Source organism: Gopherus flavomarginatus, chromosome 4 (genome assembly GCF_025201925.1).
Source record: "Gopherus flavomarginatus isolate rGopFla2 chromosome 4, rGopFla2.mat.asm, whole genome shotgun sequence".
Lineage (NCBI taxonomy): Eukaryota > Metazoa > Chordata > Testudines > Testudinidae > Gopherus > Gopherus flavomarginatus.
This window is the reverse complement of record NC_066620.1, coordinates 28092096-28099205: the sequence shown is the minus strand read 5'-3', so window position 1 is coordinate 28099205 and position 7110 is coordinate 28092096. Positions and strand designations below refer to the sequence as shown.

Below are 7110 nucleotides of genomic sequence, written 5' to 3'. Positions count from 1 at the left end.
GGGCCCTACCCGTGGGGACCCTAACCCTAGCTCTATGGGACCTCCCCATGGGGCCCCTAGCCTTAGCTCCATGGGCCCTACCCGTGGGGACCTTAACCCTAGCTCCAGGAGCCCCATCCTTGGGGCCCCTAAATCTAGCTCCTGGGCTCCTGCCCGTGGGGCACCTAACCCTAGCTCCAGAGGCCCTTCCCTTAGGATCCCTAACCCAAGCTTCAGGGGCCCTATCCGTGGGGCCCCTAACCCTAGCTCCTGAGGTCCTACTTGTGGGAGCTCTAACCTTAGCTCCTGGCTTCGTGCCCATTTGACCCATAATCCTAGCTCCAGGGGACCTACCCGTGGGACCCCTAATCTTAGCTCCAGGGGCCTTACCCCTGGGGTGCCTAACCCTACCTTCAGGGGCCCTACCCGTGGGGCCTCTAACCCTAGTTCCAGGGGCCCCACTCCTGGAACCCCTATCCCTAGCTCCATGGGCCCCATCTCTGGGGCTCCAAACCCTAGCTGCATGGGCCCTAACCCTGGGTCCCCTAACTCTAGCTTCAGGGGCCCAACCAGAGGGACCCCTAACCCTAGTTCCATGGGTCCCACCCCTTGGACCCCTAACCCTTGCTCCAGAGGCCCCATTGCTGGGGATCCAAACCCCTGCTCAAGGTGCCCTGCCCATGGGGCCGCTAACCCTGGCTCCAGGGGCCCCACCCCTAGACACCCGAACACTAGCTCCTGGCACCCCACCCCTGGGACCCCCAACCCTTGCTCCTGTGGCCCCGTCCCTGGGGCTCCTAGCCCTAGCTCCAGGGTCCCTACATGTGGGAACGCTAAACCTAGCTCCAACGGCCCTTCCCATGGGGTCCCTAACCCTAGCTCCAACGTCCCTTCTCGTGGGACCCTTAACCCTATCTGCAGGCCCTGTACCCCTGGGTCCCCTAACCCTAGCTTCAGAGGCCCTACCCATGGGGCCCTTTACCCTAGGTCAAGGGGCCCTATGCATGGGTCCCCCAACCCTAGCTCAAGGGACCCTATCTCTGGGGCCCCTAAACCTAGCTCCAGGGGCCCTGCCCGTTGGACCCCTTTGCCTAGCTCCAGGGTCCCTTGAAACACTTGGGAAAATGTGTTTGACTGTTCAGGCATTGGGAGCTCAGCTAAGAATGCAAATGCTTTTCAAAGACTGCGGGGACTGTGGGATCGCTGGAGTCCTCAGTCTCCCCTCCCTCCCTCCATGAACGTCCATTTGATTCTTTGGCTTTCCGTTACGCTTGTCACGCAGCACTGTGCTGAGTCCCGGCTGTGGACTCTGTCTATCATAGCCTGGAGATTTTTTCAAATGCTTTGTCATTTCATCTTCTGTAACGGAGCTCTGATAGAACAGATTTGTCTCTCCATACAGCGATCAGATCCACTACCTCCCAGACGGTCCATGCTGGAGCTCATTTTGGGTTTGGGACTGCATCGCCACCTGTGCTGATCAGAGCTCCATGCTGGGCAAACAGGAAATGAAATTCAAAATTCGCGGGGCTTTTCCTGTTTACCTGGCCAGTGCATCTGAGTTCAGATTGCTTTCCAGAGCGGTCACAAGGGTGCACTGTGGGATACCGCTCGGAGGCCAATACTATTGAATTGCGGCCACACTAACCCTAATCCAACATGGCAATACCGATTTCCGCGCTACTCCCCTCGTCGGGGAGGAGTACAGATGTCGGTATTAAGAACCCTTTATATCGATATAAAGGGCTTCATTGTGTGGACGGGTGCAGGGTTAATTCGTTTTAATGCTGCTAAATTCGGTTTAAATGCGTAGTGTAGACGAGGCCTAAGAAAGAGGCTGTTTGACCTACAAACAACGACAAAGTAAAACCTGCAAGAGCAGCCTTTCAGTTCAGAGGCCTGATAATAAGATGTTACTAATAACTGATGAAAGAGTTACAAACGACTCAAAAACATACTCAGAACAAACCAAATGGGAACACAGACAACACCATTTTTCTTCACTGCTCTTCAACCATGATATTCTTCCCATAGGGAGGTCCACCGCTCCTGGGGGTTCAGTGCCACAGTAACAGGGTGATGTGTGCAAGGGATGGAGGAAGCTGCTATTCCATCTCCCTAGTCCAAAAATCAGTTTAATATCTAGTCCTGAGATAGAGGAAGTATCAGTTATTAAAGTCATAAGAACTAATTTAACATTGTGATTCCAGCCAATGTTAAAATGATCTAACATTCAGGTTAATAGAAACATTTCTAGTCCTCTGCACAGAACGCTCAAATGATGCAAAAATAGCAAGTTTGCTTTAAAAAGTCATAAAAGGGGTGTCATCCAGAATCTGACACTTGGTGAAACGTAAGTCTAGAACACACAACCAGTTTGGGGATTGTGCTCTGCTTCTTAACAATCTGCCCTGAGGTTGCCACTCACAGTCACAAGCTACTCCAGATGGCTGGGGCCCTCTCATGGATCAGTAACTGGTTAGCAGCTTGGAAAGAAAGAGTAGGACTAAATAGTCGCTTTTGCAGTGGAAAGGGGTAAATAAAAGGCTTCCAAAGTATGAGACAAGGCTACAGACATTAGGGCTGGTCAGTTTAGACAAGACCGTAGAGCACCAGTTCTCAACCAGGTGTCTGCCAAAAGAAACCAGGCTTGACCCACATCCCCAAGCCACCAAGCCTACCTGCCTGCATTGAAGGGGGAGAGAAAGGGCACAACAAAAAATTGCAGCATCAATGCAGAAGAGAGAACTCTTCTCCTGCCATTATCAGTAAGGGTTGCCTCACAGCCACTGATTCCCTGAACAGAAATAGCAAAAGTCCAACCACAATTCTACTTCCTTTCCACTACAAGAGATAATGGGTGGGAGCTGCTCTCTTGAGACTGTCCTGCTGCTGCCCAGGCACATGGCAGACAGAGCTGGGCCTGCAAGCCGAGGGTTTTGATCGCTTGAAGGCCCAGAGGGAAAAGAGACAAGTGCTCGTGTATCAGAGAATGGCTTGATCCATTGATCTCTGGATTATGGGCCCAGCACGCGTCCGCTGCACCACTCTGCTGGCTCTTTACTTCCTCTGCCACCCAGCCAGCTCTATCTGGATTAGTGCCTTACGAGCTCTCACGCTGGCAGGTATATGCGCCGGCTGCTAGGCAGCTGCCCTGGTCATAGGCTTTTACAGCTTCTACAGGGTAAAAAGGATCTATTAGGGGTTTGGACCCCATTGGGAGCTGGGTAGCTGAGTGCCGGAGACGGGAGTACTGCTTAAAGTGTTTTCAATTAAGCCTTCAGCTCGTGGGGGATGAGGTTCAGCCTTTGATCCGTGTCTGCAGCAGGCAAGCGCCTCTGGCTCAATCGGCCCCCACCCTGCCCCCACTGTATTAGCAGACTAAAACCTGGAGCAAAGGCACACTCCTTGCAAGGGAACAGGAGCCGGGATCTCGAACAAATGTCAACATTTTAGTAAGATGACATTCAAAGAAGAAAAAGGTGTACGGTACAGCATTTAGGTGTAGAAGTTTCTGGTGATCAGGGAACAATGTACAGATTACCCAGGGGGTGCGAAGTTCGGTTTAAGATCGGGTGGCTTAAGGAATACAGAATCTGCAATAGCCCTGACTGGGGGTAAAAGGTTAACGTACAGACCCTGAGTTAGGAGGGTATGTTGTCCATGTGAGGGCTACGTTCAGGTGTGGCGTTTAAGAAGCGGGTACGACAATGAGAATGGATTCACTCGCGTTTGGTGAGTTTTAACATTCAGTGTTTTTTAATCTTTGCCACAATCTAGTTTAAGCAGGGTCGGTATGAACTCTACCCTGCCATCTGTTGGTGATCTGTTGTAAAGGCCTTTTAGGGCTGATGTCATTTGCATGGTTACACCCACCCCAGATTGCATGAGGGGAGTGCTTGTCCAAATGGTCATTTCAGCTGCTGTGGGATCCCCCATCTCTTTGTTATTGGGGCAGGAATAATCAAGTGTATTTTCCTGTTTAGTTTTGATCAAGGAGAGAGTAACTGTACCTGGCACTTGAGGCCTGAGAGCTTGCCCCTCGCCTGGAAAGGACTCATCATTAAGGGGTATGGGTTCCAAACCCTCCCTCCCCAAGTGTGTGGGAAGTAGGAATAGATGTTTGTTCTTGGTCTGATTGATTTTGTGTCTGGTGTCTAAAGACAGAGGTATTTTTGAATATCTTTAGAATTGTTGTTAGTACTGAAGTTTCTCATCTTAAAGTTATGCTATTAGATTTCTTCTACAGTATATTTTGGTGCTGAAAGGTAAAAGGTTGCTTTGTGTGTGCTGTTATGGAGTGAAGTAACAAAGGTTGGTTGCAGAGAAGGTGCATGTGCCACCCCAGCTGTGGTTCCAGAGTCCAGAATTTGCATAAACTCACCCCCTTACCTGTGACTAACAAGCTTGCCCTGCTAACTCTTCCAGCAAAACAGGCCAAAGAAAGTGTATGCAAGCCCTGTACTGCAGCCCCAGTACTATTTTCGGTTCCTTCCCACAGATCTTTCACTCCGCACCAGTCCAGTTCCTTGCTGTTGCTTGTCCAACCACTGCATGCATGTGCTAGACCGGACCCTGAGCTGATTCCTGACTGTTGTGCTCCATACAGCCTGGCCTGTCTGTGTCTCTGTGGTGCAATGGGTCAGCACGTTTGGCTCTTAACTGAAAGGATGGTGGTTCAAGCCCACCCAGGGACAGTGATAAGCCTGTGCTACTTCCTTGCTTTCCTGCGGGCAGGGCCGGCTTTAGGCCAATTCAACCAATTCCCCTGAATCGGGCCCCGCACCCAAGCCCTGCTGGTGCACTGTACTAGGGTGGCCCAGCTTCCCCAGGGGGCAATTTAAAGGGTCTGGGGCTCCCAGCAGGGACTGGAGCCTCAGGCTGTTTAAATTGCCACCAGAGCCCCACTGCTGGAGACTTGGGGGCTATTTAAAAAGTCTGGGGCTCCCCTTGCTTCTACCACCGCGGCCCTTTAAACAGCCCCCGGAGTCCCGCCACATCCCCAGGGCTCCTGCTGCTATTCAAAGGGCTGGGGCGGTGGAAGCATGGGAGCCCCAGGCCCTTTAAATAGCCCCCGAGCCCTGGGCTGCTGCTGCTACCTTGGTGGAGGAGGGGGCACTTACCGTACAGGGTAGGCTGTACCCCCTGTACCCGCACCCCTGCCCACAGCCAGCCCCTGCTGCACCCCCTGCCCTGCCTGCACCAGCCCTGCACCCCGTGCCCTGTCTCCAGTCAACACTTGCTGCACTACCCTGCCTTAAGCCAGCCAGTCCCACACTCCTCTGTCTCCGGGCCTGCCAACCCCTGTGCACTCCCCTGAGGCCCTGCCTGAAGCCAACCAGCCCATTCCACCCCACATCCCCCTGCCTGCTGCCAGCCCCTGTCAGCAGCCAGTCCCACACACCTTGTCCTACCTGCAGCCAGCCCATTTGCAGCCAGTCCTGCACCCCCTGTCCTGTCTGCAGCCAGCCCCGCACGCCTTGCCCTGCTTGCAGCCAGACCCTACCTCAAGTCAGCCCCTGCCCTGCCTCCAGCCAGCCCCATGTCCACTGGTGTCCTGCAGTTCCCAGGGCAGTAACCCTGCACACACGCTGCAATGAGAGAGGCAGTGAACAGCTGTGACCCACACATGTGCACAGGGTGACCAGACAGCAAGTGTGAAAAATTGGAACAGGGTGGGGGTAATAGGATCCTATATAAGCAAAAGACCCCCCAAATCGGGACTGTCTCTATAAAATCGGGACATCTGGTCACCCTAGCACACCCCCAGGGAGTGGCGGGGACCCACACATGTGAAACGGAGCTCATTTCTAGTTCAGGCCCATCTTTTTAAAAAAGAATTTTAGGTAGGGTTAACATACATCCGTATTTTCCTGGACATGTCCAGCTTTTTGGTTCTTAAATAGACCATCTGGGAGAAATTTTTAAAAATATGGATGTATGGTAACCCTATAGGTACAAAAAATACATACTGTGGCACATCCCTTAAATCAGAACTTTTTACAGGGAACCGGCTGCTAAGAAATGAAAGGCTTTTATTTACATGGGTTTTTTTTTAGTCATCCCTGCCGGGGCCCCGCCGAATATGTTCGAATTGGGCCCCGCACTTCCTAAAGCTGGCCCTGCCTGCGGAGAGCCTCAAAGGTCCCATTTTGCTGTCTCTTGGCCTCAGTGCGTTCAGCTAGTGGCCCAAAGACCGGGCTGGATGTCATTCAGAAACCCATCTCCCAGCAGCTGTTCCAGAGGCTCAGGTTTAATCCTCAAGGCCGAGCATAAAAACTTTCAGCCAGGAACATTTCGCTCTCTCCCCACCTCCGCCCAAGTGGCAAAGGAGAAGCAGACGAGACACGCCGGCTCAAAGACGCCTCCCTCCCACTTCCCTGTAGGCTGTGCAAAGCTCTTGGCCTGCCTCACGCCTTGTCAGGAAAGCGCGGCCATGCTGCTCACGCCTGAGTCACGTCCGCAGCCTGGCCTGCCCTGGCTGACGGTGTGCAGAGCCACGCCAGTCAATGGCAGTTTGAGTCAGGAGCTTAGGCTCTTTCCCCTGACAGCCACACACACAGCACTGCCTGGTGTCCCGAGAGCCTCCTTCCTGTTCTCCCGCAGCACACGCTGCCTGCCAGTGTGGGTGGGAAAAGGGGACCAGGAAGTACTGCAGCCTCATTCCAGGACAGGAGGCCCTCGCCGTACCCAGGCCTGCCTCTTGCCTTCAGTCCAGGTAGCCTCATGGCCTAGGATCTTGGTGCTCTGCTGGTCACTGCCTTGCTGGAAGGCCCTGAGGGAAAAGAAGCAAGCACACATGTAGCAGAGGATGGCTTTGATCCATTAATCTCTGGGTTATGGGCCCAGCACACTTTTGCTGCACCATTCTGCTGGTTTTTCATGACCGCTGCCACTCAGCCACCACTATCTGGATTAGCACCTTATGCGCTCTCACGCTGGCAGGCAGATGCGCAGTCTGCTAGGCAGCTGTCCTGGTCACAGGATATTACAGCTTCTACAGGGTAAAAGGGATCTATTTGGGGTTTGGACCCCATTGGGAGCTGGATAGCTGAGTGCCAGAGACGGGAGCACTTCTTAAACTGTTTTCAGTTAAGCCTTCAGCTTCACCCTCACCTGAAAAGTACTCAC

General features: G+C 53.1%; 1 non-coding gene across 1 annotated transcript; it reads left to right on the top strand.

Annotated features, from left to right (window-relative positions):
- Nucleotides 1–4602: 4602 nt before the first annotated feature.
- On the top strand, nucleotides 4603–4676 carry TRNAK-CUU (transfer RNA lysine (anticodon CUU)). Its single transcript has one exon. It is a non-coding gene; the product is annotated as a tRNA-Lys (tRNA).
- Nucleotides 4677–7110: the final 2434 nt, after the last annotated feature.